This window comes from Phocoena sinus, chromosome 2 (genome assembly GCF_008692025.1).
Source record: "Phocoena sinus isolate mPhoSin1 chromosome 2, mPhoSin1.pri, whole genome shotgun sequence".
In the NCBI taxonomy this organism is placed as follows: domain Eukaryota; kingdom Metazoa; phylum Chordata; class Mammalia; order Artiodactyla; family Phocoenidae; genus Phocoena; species Phocoena sinus.
In genome coordinates, this window is record NC_045764.1 from 129,327,033 (window position 1) to 129,339,556 (window position 12,524).

The 12,524-nt window shown below is 39.9% G+C and overlaps 1 protein-coding gene across 3 annotated transcripts in view; it reads left to right on the plus strand.

Moving 5' to 3' along the window:
• The window catches only part of GNG2 (G protein subunit gamma 2), a 139,082-nt gene that overhangs the window by 14,486 nt on the left and 112,072 nt on the right, over nucleotides 1-12,524 (plus strand). For 2 of the 3 annotated variants that reach the window (XM_032622352.1, XM_032622351.1), the window contains exon 2: nucleotides 5,991-6,031. The exons of the other annotated variant lie outside the window; for it this stretch is intronic. The gene's annotated coding sequence lies outside the window, so the exon portion shown is untranslated. The remainder of the gene's footprint in view (nucleotides 1-5,990; nucleotides 6,032-12,524) is intronic. 3 annotated transcript variants of the gene reach the window in all.

A 12,524-nucleotide genomic window follows, 5' to 3' on the forward strand; every position in this document is an offset into this window, starting at 1 on the left:
TTTTGGGTTTGTTTTTGTAGGTCCTTTTCTCCTCTTCTGTTTCCCACTTAGAGAAGTTCCTTTAGCATTTGTTGTAGAGCTGGTTTTGTGGTGCTGAATTCTCTTAGCTTTTGCTTGTCTGTAAAGCTTTTGATTTCTCCATCGAATCTGAATGAGATCCTTGCCAGGTAGAGTAATCTTGGTTGTACATTCTTCGCTTTCATCACTTTAAGTATATCATACCACTCCCTTCTGGCTTATAGAGTTTCTGCTGAGAAATCAGCTGTTAACCTTATGGGAGTTCCCTTGTCATTTTTCCCTTACTGCTTTCAATAATTTTTCTTTGTCTTTAATTTTTGCCAGTTTGATTACTATGTGTCTCGGCGTGTTTCTCCTTGGGTTTATCCTGTATGGGACTCGCTGTGCTTCCTGGACTTGGGTGGCTACTTCCCATGTTAGGGAAGTTTTCAATTATAATCTCCTCAAATATCTTCTCTGGTCCTTTCTCTCTCTCTTCTCCTTCTGGGACCCCTATAATGCAAATGTTCTTGCATTTAATGTTGTCTCAGAGGTCTCTTAGGCTGTCTTCATTTCTTTTCATTCTTTTTTCCTTGTTCTGTTCCACAGCAGTGAATTCCACCATTCGGTCTTCCAGGTTACTTATCCTTTCTTCTGCCTCAGTAATTCTGCTATTGATTCCTTCTAGTGTAGTTTTCATTTCAGTTATTGTACTGTTCATCTCTGTTTGTTTGTTCTTTAATTCTTCTAGGTCTTTTTAAAACATTTCTTGCATCTTCTTGATCTTTGCCTCCATTCTTTTTCCGAGGTCCTGGGTCATCTTCACTATCACTGTTCTGAATTCTTTTTCTGGAAGGTTGCCTATGTCCACTTCATTTAGTTGTTTTTCTGGGGTTTTGTCTTATTCCTTCATCTGTTACATAGCCCTCTGCCTTTTCATCTTGTCTATCTTTCTGTGAATGTGGTTTTTGTTCCACAGGCTGCAGGATTGTAGTTCTTCTTGCTTCTTCTGTCTGCTCTCAGCCCTGCTAGTGTTGGAGGGTCTCCTGCAGAGGCGGGGTGTGGCTGTGTCTCACCATGAGAACAGGTACACTGGCAGCAGAAGTTCTGGGAAGTACTCCTTGTCATGAGCCCTCCCAGAGTCCTGGAGATAGTCATTTTTAATGAATTGTGTGTGTGTATGTGTCTGCTTATCATATGTTGTACCATAAGTAAATATCAGGGTACTTCGCATTTTAATTTATATAGATTTATATAAAATTTTTCGTTTAAATTTCTTTTAAAATAGGGTTTATTTCCATTTCATACAGAGGAAAATCAATATACCAAAATTACCAACATCTATTTTTTTTGGAGAGAGCCACCCATGATGCCCACGTCAGGACTCTGAATTCTAGGCCTGATGTGATCACTGGGTCATGGTCCCTCTCACTAAAAGCTCATACAGAATGGTGCCTTGTGACACAAAGGATCTTCTGAGGGAAGATGAAGGACTCAGCCATACCCATGACCTTTGTCTCCAGTAAGAAAATAGTCTTCCCTAAGTCCTATTACAATATTCAGTTATAAGCAGTGGTGCTTAGTACATAGAGGGTCTTAAATAATACGTATTGATAAATAGATGGAAGTAGTCCACAGTTCTCCCAAATGTCTGGACTCTTTCATGTTTGCTTTTTAAAAATAAATCTCTTTATTTTAGACCTTAGTTTAAAAACATCTCAGCATTAAGACTTACATTTACCCTAGAATCAAGTTATATTGTTACGATCAGTGTTAAGGAAAAGAAAATGCATTTTTAATTTAAAAAAGAGGACTTACATTTATTATTTTAAAACACTTTACATATGATCGCCCATGTATGCACCGATGTAGGCTATTTTATTTGATAATTATTACTGCTGATTTTATTTCACCTCATAATTTTATTTGGGTCCCTAAAACTACATTATGAACTACCTTAATTATTTAAATTAGAAACAGATTACTTTTCTCCAGTGTACAAACTCAAATTAATTTCATTATTAACCCGAGTTTTAAATTGATTAATCTTGGAGTGTTTAAGGAACCAAGTGGGGTTTTTTCATCCTTAAGGAGATGGGCATATTGATTTGATGACTCTCTTGCTGTCACACCAGTTGTGCTATGAAGAGCAAGACATTTGCAAGAAAACTTTGGATAGATTTTATAAACCAGCAAGAAACCTGTGTGTCTGGGGCTTCTGGGGGAACAATCTGTGAGTCATTTTAAAAAACAAACACACTCATAATCACAGTGCATGGTGTTACCATGGTAATTAGGCCTGTGGAGTTGGGTTGCTTATGTTCCTGTAAAGGGAAGAGGGGGAGAGAAACTGAGAATTCAGAGCGTTGACTATCAGCTTCAATTTGACTATCACAAGAGAGTGTAGGGTTTCTTGAGAACGTACTGGCACAGTTGTCCTGAGAGGGAATTGAAGAAACTCTGGCATCCTCCCTTTGTTACTGAATATAAGTTAGCCATTTTACTGTTGGGTGTTGTGATTCACAGGAGAGAAAAGGGCCATTTGGCATTCTCTCAGGAAGAAGGGGGGAAAATTGGTCCTTTATCTGCTATATAATTACATATAAGTCTCTCAGATCTACCCGGTAAGTGTCTGGTGTGCCAGTGCACAGGGCTTTAGTGAGCCTCTAAAAGGTGCCAAAATGCCACTAGCATAATATTATTACAGATTTAAATGCTCCTCAGTGCATTATTCTAATACAGTTAGAGACGGGTTTTAGTGAGGCCATTGTTTCAGGTCTGATCCCCAAGTAGACCAGGTCTCTTTTCTCTATTTTATGGAGTAGATATGACTCCTTTATCTTGGACAGTCATCTTATAATATAGGCCCCTGGATCACAGAGGAGACCAAGGAGGTTATGTGAGCTCTGCCAAATCTGTCATCACTCCAGGGGAAAGTAAAATCAACATACGTGCTTTTTTTTTACCCCCCATTGATTTATTTATTTTTTGGCCACGTTGGGTCTTCGTTGCTGCACGTGGGCTTTCTCTAGTTGTGGTGAACAGGGGCTACTCTTCATTGCTGTGCGCAGGCCTCTCATTGCGGTGGCTTCTCTTGTGGTGGAGCACGGGCTCCAGGTGCGCAGGCTTCAGTAGTTGTGGTGTACAGGCTCAGCAGTTGTGGCTCGTGGGCTCTAGAGCACAGGCTCAGTGGTGTACGGGCTTAGTTGCTCCACAGCATGTGGGATCTTCCTGGACCAGGGCTCAAACCTGTGTTCCCTGCATTGGCAGACAGATTCTTAACCACTGCACCACCAGGGAAATCCCAACATACATGCTTTTTTGATGGACAGTCAACAAAGTGGGATTACTGAGGAGTGATTCATTATGATTCTGTATGGAGAACAATCAACACCCTTAAATTAAAGGTATGAGTTAGTGCACCTACAAAACTGGTTTTTAAGAATGATTTAAGATTTACTTTAAGAAGCCTAGGTATCCTCTTAAATGGATAATACATTGACTAGAGGTTTTTTTTTAGAGTATTCCACATGCAGATTTTATTTCTACAACTTTTCCTTATTAAAACTATTTTTCAAAAGGCTTGAAATAAAGTGCCGTGGAGTTTGATTAAAGGGTCATGCAAATGCAGGGAGTTTGTGTGTGATTTTGCCCTGGCATATGGTGTAAAAACTATTTCTCAAAACTGTGGATTTCATTTTTCTTCTCATATGTGGGAAGAAGGCACATGTTACCCAAACTTCATTCTATGCTGTCTTAATCTTTTTAAGATTAGTAAACAATACTTAAACTTTTTCTGATGGTGAAAGTAATTCATGGTGATCATTGAAAATTTGGAAAATACTTAAAGTGTAAAAAAAGAATTAAGACTGACCCCTTCCATTAATTAGGGTTTTGGTTGAACCACATAGAACAGAGACCTGATTTCACAGTGGCTTACAGAAGTTAGAAGTTATTTCTCTCTCACATAACAATCCAGAGGTGTGTGGTCCAGGGCTGGTAAGGTAACTCTCCTCCACAAGATCATCCAGGTATCCAGTCTCCTTCTATCATACTGTTACATCATTCCAAGCATATTTTCCTTGCTTTATGGTCTAAAGTGGCTTCCTACCATAAGGACCTCACTATAACCAGTAGGAAGGGAGGAAGTTGGAAAGGGGACGGCATGACCCAGAAGTTGCACCCATCACTGCTGCAGCAATCCCCTTGAACTTTGTCACATGGCCACACACCTAGCAATGAGGGAGGCTGGGAAAAGCAGTTATTCTTGACATGTATGTGCCTAGCTTAGATTCTATCACAAGCATAGAAGAAGGGGAAAGCAGATACTGGGGCATATCTAGCCATTTCTGGTACTTCCATTTTCTATACAAAAGGGATAATACACTGTTAACATTTTGACATACCTTCTTCCAATCTTTTTTCTAGAAAAATATGTATCAGAAAGATATGTATAATATTTACTAGAAAATATTGTATGTGATATATTAGAATATTAAAAATATGAAAATGTATTCAAAAATGCATATATATAGATATTAGAAAATTAGCTGAGGTCATACTCTATATATAATTTTGTATTCTCTTTTCACGTAACTTTATTCCATGTGTATTCTTCCTCATCACTTAAATTTTTTGTATTTATTGTTTCCAAGTTCCATCGTGTGGAATTTTTCTGTTTTACTTAATGGGTTATGTTATTCATATTTAGACTATTTCTAACACCTTGGTATTACTTCTTTGTCTATACTTTGCATTTTTTGAATCAAGTCAAGGAGTGACATCACCAAGACAATGGGTGAGAACATATTTGGGATCTTGATAAATATTGCCCAACTGCTTTCCAGAGAGATTGTGTTGATTTATGCTCTCCCAAGAACCTATGAGAGTGCTGGACTCAGAGCTCCCTTCGAGGCTTATTTTGCAAGTCCCACTAATCATTGTTATCCCTAGGGTTTATTCTCTGAAAATAGGTTGTTTTCTGCCCTTGGCTTGTTTTTGTTTCCTTTGCTGTCATTAATCATGAGATAATGGTTTTCTAATAATGTTGGCTCATTTAAAAACACATGGTCCCGTATAGTCATCTGGGAATATAATCAGTTGGGCTGAGATTTTAGCACACGTGCCAGTCTTAGGCAATGGGAGATCTCTAGAGACACTGATGTTCATTTGGTCTCAGGACCCACCATGAATCTGATTTACACTCTCAGTCATAATGCTCTAGATGCTAAGTAACTCTTAGTTCTGAGACACAGCAAAATATGAATGGTAAAGCGTTCCCTGAGGCTTAGGCGGTTCCCTTTGAGCTGGCTGCTGGATATCTTTTCAGAAGTAAAGACAGGAACTTTCTTAGATATGAACCACACTCACACAAGGCGGAATTAGGCCAACTCTGCCCAGCATCCTAAAGATCATGAGTGACTGAGGTTATAGGTGTTTCTACTTCTAAACAGCCTTCAGCTTTGGATGCTAATGATGTTTTTTAACCATTAACTCGTCCAATCCACCCTCTTAAAGGGTTAGCTATACACGAATGGAGCGCCACCCCTGTCCCTAACACCTGGAGAAAGAGTGTATCTGGCACTTCGGTCCTGCTGGGAGCTAATCAAGTTAGGTCAGGAGGAAAGCTTGTTCTTATTCATCTCAGCGGTACATAGCCTCTGTCACCAAGAACTGTGCTTGCCCTAGGTTCCCAAGCCGACTTGGTATTTTCATGTTTTCTTTCAGGTTAGGGAAGTTCACAAAGAAGGGGACTCCTATTTTCACAAATCTGTTTCTTCAAAGAAAAAGAGTTAACAAAATGTTTGTTTCTTGGCTCAGAAAGGTAAACCTGTGAGCCCCCCTCCCCCTTGAGCTATTCAGCCATCACCACCAAACCCTATTTACAGAAACATTTATTTGCTTGTTCAGCTTTTATGTATCATGTTATTTCTCTTTTTTTTTTTTAAAAAAAAAAAAAAACCAATACATTCTCCACTCTGCTTTCTCAACAGCCAGATCTGCCAGTGAGCTTCAGGCTTTGGGAACTGAAGAGGTAAGAATTCTGAAATATTTTCTTCTAGGATCTTAAATCTAATCAGAACTTCAAGAGTTAAAGAAAAATCTTAAGCCTAGAGATGAAAGCATTTAACATGTGATGTTGATCAAAAAGAAACATTCATAGTCTTTAGCAATGTTGACATGACTTTAGGATTTAAAGGGGAAAAAAATGGCTCTCCTTAATGATAGTTAAAAATCAGATTTCTCGGGGCTTCCCTGGTGGCGCAGTGGTTGAGAGTCCGCCTGCCGATGCAGGGGACACAGGTTCGTGCCCCGGTCCGGGAAGATCCCACATGCCACAGAGCGGCTAGGCCCGTGAGCCATGGCCGCTGGGCCTGCACGTCTGGAGCCTGGGCTCCGCAATGGGAGAGGCCACAACAGTGAGAGGCCCGCATAATGCAAACAAAACAAAACAAAAAAATCAGATTTCTCACTCAGATTTCACCTATTTTCTTCTAAAAACCTGAGTTTGGAAGCCTTTGAGGTCACTGCCTTAACAAATTGTGTCTCTATGGCACCGAACATGATTAATTGGTGGCAGCCATTGAGGATAGTGAAAGACAGATGTCAGAGTAGATTAGCCCAGAGAAGTGTAAACCGTGTTCTTAACAGATTGGTTGTAGACATTATAAGGGCTTTTTCAGCAGCAACAACAGTCACAATAAAAGGTCAATTTAATACTGGTGGGGTTTCTTCTTGAAGAAACTGACTTGGCTTTTGAAACTGAGTAAAGCCATTTGAACCTAGCTGTAGACTTGAAAGGTCACCATATTGCTGAGACAGGTGATAATGTGTTTTCTCTCCCCAACCGAGATGCAGTTTTCTTTAGTCCTGACATGGACTTCCCCCCATTTTATTTTATTTTATTTTATATATTTATTTATAAATTTATTTATTTTTTGGCTGCGTTGGGTCTTCGTTGCTGCGTATGAGCTTTCTCTAGTTGCGGCGAGTGGGAGCTACTCTTCGTTGTGGTGCACGGGCTTCTCATTGCGGTGGCTTCTCTTGTTGTGGAGCACAGGCTCTAGGCACGTGGGCTTCAGTAGTTGTGGCATGAGGGCTCAGTAGTTGTGGCTCGTGGGTTCTAGAGCGCAGGCTCAGTGATTGTGGTGCATGGGCTTAGTTGCTCCATGGTGTGTGGGATCTTCCCAGACCAGGGCTCGAACCCATGTCCCCTGCATTGGCAGGCGGATTCTTAACCACTGCGCCACCAGGAAAGTCCTCCCCCCCCCCACCATTTTAAAATTAACTTCATTCTGATAAATTTCAAGCATATACCAAATAGAGAGGATAATATAATGAACTTCTATATCCCTATCACTCAGTTTTAACAATTATAACTCATGACCAGTATCGTTTCATTTATACCTCCACCCCTTCTCTTCTTTTCCCATTGGAGCGTTGGATTATATGATGATGGCTTGAATTTGGCTGTTGGAGTTTTAATTGTTTATACAGCTATTTAGTGGCTACAGCAAAATGCAAATAAAAAATAAAACCTGCTTTTAACCTAACTTACTTTGCTGAAGCTAGCCATTTATCCATGTACTCATTCAGCCAATATTTAGTATTTACAAGTATCCAAACCTTCTTAAGAGAAAAAATAGAGAAAAACAAATGGAAGGGAGACCAGTAGACTTCTTGGATTTGCAAATGATGGGCTGGATATGGGAGAACTGATGAAATTGCTGATTGAAGATGAAGGAGAGGAGGACATTTAGAAAAACTCCCCAATTTGTCTTTTGGGAAATTCAGTGAGTGGTGATAACTGGGCTACAGATACAGGAAGAGAGGAACAGATTCAAATCTGTGGAGTGGCCACATCCAGACGGATATGTCCAATAGACTGCTCATGGATGGTACAGAGCAGTGATTCTCAGTCCTGGGCGCACATCAGAATCTCCAGGGAAGTGTTTGAAAGCACTGATATGTAAACCCTACCCAGACCACTTGAGTCAGAATCCCTTGGGGAGGGGTCTGACCATCTGTAGTTTATAAGATCTCCCCAGGTGATTACAATGTGTAGTCACAATTGAGAATCTCTGGTCTAGAGCTTATTGGAAGGAAGGCCTGTGTGTATGTGTGCTTTTAATGCCATGTATAGCTTTTGCGACCCCATAATGAGGTTCTTTTGGCGTTAAGTACTTAATACCTTTCAGGTGAGGGCTAAGCCATCCCTACACTCTACCAAATATTATTAATAATGAAGGCTTTTAAAATAAGTTTTTCATGTTCTCTGTCTGATGTTGGTGTTGATTTCTTTCATACTAATCACTGTATTTAAATGTTTCAAATCAATCCAAGCAGAGTTTCTTGGTGCGGGTTGCTGACACATTGAATGGGGCAATTCTTCCTTGTATTCTTTGGTATCCCTGTCCTTGGCTCACAAAAGGCCAGTGGCATCTTCCAGCCATTGGGGTATCCAGAGTGCCCTAAGGAGACATTGAGAACTACTGTGTCTTTACACACCTTTAAAGAGGTTGTTTGTCATGTTACTCTTACCTACAAGCATTTTTGCTTCATGCAAAATTACTGGTTTCAGTTATGCAAAGTAGTTCCTTATGTAAGTGGTCTCTGTGCTAACAAACTAAAGAAAGAAACTAAACTAAATAGACATGTAAAAGGAAATACTGTTTTGCACTGTTGGAGGGATTTTGAGCATATTTGTTCTAGTACCAAATCTATTTTTTATGTCTGTACAGAGAAGCAAATTAAACACTAGGCAAGAAATGGTCAAATATTGAGATTTAAAGCAAAATACTACTAAGGCATTATGCAAATTGAACAGCAGTGATGAAGGATGTATTCCTTTCTTGTTTGCTGCTGTAACAAATTGTAACAAACCTGGTGGATTAAAACAAATCCACCAAATACAAATATGTTATCTTACAGTTCTGCAAGTTAGGTTCTGTAGAGATCTCACTGGTCTAAAGGCAAAGTACTGACAGAGCTGTGTTCCTTTCTGGAGGCTCTAGGGAAGAATTCTAGAGTCCCCTTTCCTCCATTTTCAAAGCCAACAGCCTTCCATCTCCGTATGTCTTTCCACCGTATTCATTCCTCTGAACTGAGCCAGGAAATGTTCTTTGACTTTAAGGACCCACGTGATAAGATTTGGCACACCTAGATAATACAAGATACTCTCCCCATCCCAAGGTCCTTAATTTAATCATATCTTCAAAGTCCCTTTTTCCACGTAAGTTTATATATTCACAGGTTCCAGGGATTAGGGCATGGACCTATTTGGGGGCTATTATTCTGCCTACTACAAAGTAAAAGAGATTAATTGTTCAGAAAGGTAGAAATGCCTCAGGTAGCAGAGATAGGATTATCTTACATTTCATTGTATAGGGTTGAGAAGGTTTAGGGTTCCCAAGTTGATGAAGCAAGTTCTTGTCTTGACTCTGCAAAACCTGTTTGTAAATACAGGCACTGAAGGCTTTTAGTTTTCTTGGAGTATTTGGCATTGGATCAAGTGGACAGGTTGAAGTCCAATGGCTCCTTCCTTGGCCAGACTTTCTGGTACTATGGGTGTGGCCTCTGGAGAGCGTGCTGCCTTTGGCATTTCTCCAACTCTGGAGAGTTTGCCTACAGTGTGCAGGTTCCAAGGTCTTTGAATGGCACCAAAGAAATGTGAGATTTTTATTTTATGCTGTTATGTCTGCCTGTCACATTGTGCTTTATTTATTAGGCTCTAACATGTGGAAGTTGGAGGAAAAAATAACATAATATTTTAGAACCTTACTGTAGTGGTATTTATTATAGTTAATTTCTAAGTATGGTTTAATTTCCACCATACATTAGGTAAGTCATCCCCACAAAGTAAGAAACCGTTGCTCACCTAGTGAATGAAATGGATCACTGGGTTATTTTTTAAAAACCATCTCCAGGGTAGAATATAGCCAGAATTTTTTAAAATTTTATTTATATTTTATTTATTTATTTTTGGCTGCGTTGGGTCTTCATTGCTGCCCACGGGCTTTCTCTAGTTGCGGCGAGCAGGGGCTACTCTTCGTTGCGGTGCGCAGGCTTCTCATTGCGGTGGCTTCTCTTGTGGTGGAGCACGGGCTTTAGGCGCACGAGCTTCAGTAGTTGTGGCTCACAGGCTCAGTAGTTGTGGCTCGTGGGCTCTAGAACGCAGGCTCAGTAGTTGTGGCGCACGGGCTTCGTTGCTCCGCGGCATGTGGGATCTTCCTAGACCAGGGCTCAAACCCGTGTCCCCTGCATTGGCAGGTGGATTCTCAACCACTGTGCCACCAGGGAGGTCCCTAGCCAGAAATTTTTGATGGAGATTTTAAATGTTGCAGTTATCTTTGTAGCGAGTCCCCTTTTTATCCACTTCAAGACAGGTCAGCAATACAGATCTGAAGGCCAAACTTAGGGCTAGCTGTAGAGTAACGAACCATCGTGATTTGTCCAAGACTGGGGGGTTACCTGGGACTTGGGAGCTTCAGTGCTAAAACTCCTGGAGTTCTGGGTAATTTGCGACAGTTGGGCGCCTAGCTGTCTAAAAACAGCTCTAGTGGAGAGTGACTGTCATGCCGATGAATTGTGAAAATAGAAAATCTGATTGAAGGAAATAATGACAGTAACCTCAAGGGTTTGGGCTAAGGATAAGGGTGAATCTAACTCTGGAAAAATCTGTATCCACATATACATGTTTGCCCAAAACCAACTCAGAAGAACCAGCAACATTTATAAAATGTTATTAGATTTCATGGTCCACTCTTTTAATTCCCCAGTGTTACTGGCATCTCTGACGATCACAGCTTTAATAGCTTTCTTATTGAGGTGACCACAGAACCTCATTGAATCTTTTTCAGCATGTCAGCATGTATGGAAATTACAAGTTTGCCAAAGCAGCACAGTGCTCTCTTCCTTTGAATCCTGCCTTTTGTATAACAAATTTGAACTTTTCCCCTCTAAGAGACAGCACAGTATGTTCAAGAATAGATAAGTATTAGGAATACTATCTTGATGCCCAAGGGGAGGGGATTGGAGAGAATCATGTCTTGGAGTCTTATCCAGCTCTGAGATGTTGGTGCTCTCTGACTCCCAGTGGTAGAGCATGAGCTACTTACTCTGATGTAAGTAATTGGCTGCATCTGGGTGAAGATTCTTAGCCCTTCCTCCATGCTTCCATAATGCTCTGCCCTCACCCACAGCAAAGCCAGACCAGGAAAACAGAAATACAGAAGGAGCCTCATTTCTTACATTCCTGTGACCTTCATTTGGAGATTTTTATTCTCTAAGCCACTGGGACAAAGAGATTGTAAGTGTACTTGGAAGGGCAGTACATTAGCTTCCCTAGAATAGGCTTTGACTTTGAGGAGTTGGCAATAGTTTTTTTTTTTTAATGTTTGTTTACTGTCTTCTAAACTGTTCTAGTTGGTAGGTACAAGGAATGCTCTTTCAATTCTTTTTTTTTTTTCTTCCAAAAAAAGATTGACCACTATCAGTCTTGGAGGTAAGATCTGGGTTTCTGATGAGGATAGGGCTTGCATAGATTGTGAGTTATTCTGATATTCTTGTCAATCCCTTTTTGGGGTTCCTTCCTTCTAAGACTCTCAATCCTGCCTGGTTTCATTTTGTTAAGACTAGCCTCCTTTCAGCTTTGAGCCTCAGCTGTTTTTTTTGTGAATCAAACAAGCTCCAGAAGAAATGAAAGGAGATGAAATCCTTATGCTGTTGTTTAAACTCAGATTCTTTTCTTCCTTTCCAAAGAGAAATTACAGAGTAAATGTAAATAGGAGATCCAAATGATCCAAGCTACTCTGGTGCAGGGTTTCTTTGGGGGGTAATAGAAATGTCTTGGAACTAAATAGGGATGATGGCTATGTGACAACGTAAATGTACTAAATGCTGTTGAATTGTACACTTTAAAGTGGTTAATGATTAATTTCATGTTTTGTGAATTTTACCTCAAAAAAAAAATGTTGAACTTCAAGAGGAAGAAAAAAAAAGACTGTTTCTCCCTATCTTCAAATTCTGGAGGAAGTCTCATCCATTTTAATACACTCATGTTTTTAAATTTCTAGACCAAAATTGTTGCTCATCCTGTCCCATTACTGGGAGAAGATATTTGGACTTAACAGTGTCTGTCAGGCAGAACCGATCAGGAAATTCATAGAGTTAAGACACTAGTTGTTAGTATTAAGATGCATAGTTTTTGTTACTGGATTAAAAACTGGCCTATAATTTGCAAAGCTGATTGCAATAAAAAAATTTTTTAAAGTTTAACAATTTAAAACACTGGACTTTTTTCCACCTCTCATGGGATAGAAGTTATATCAACTAGGTTAGAAAGTTTTTGAATATCCTATAGTAGCGGACTGCAATTGGGTATGACAAAACAGGAAGAGTCCAGATGTGGTAACTTTAATGAAATGTGAGCATGGTAAAAAAATTTCGTACATAGAAATGTCTTTTATTAAAATTTCTCCTTGGACATTCCCAAGGGCTACCACCTGATCAAAGTCTGACGGGCACTT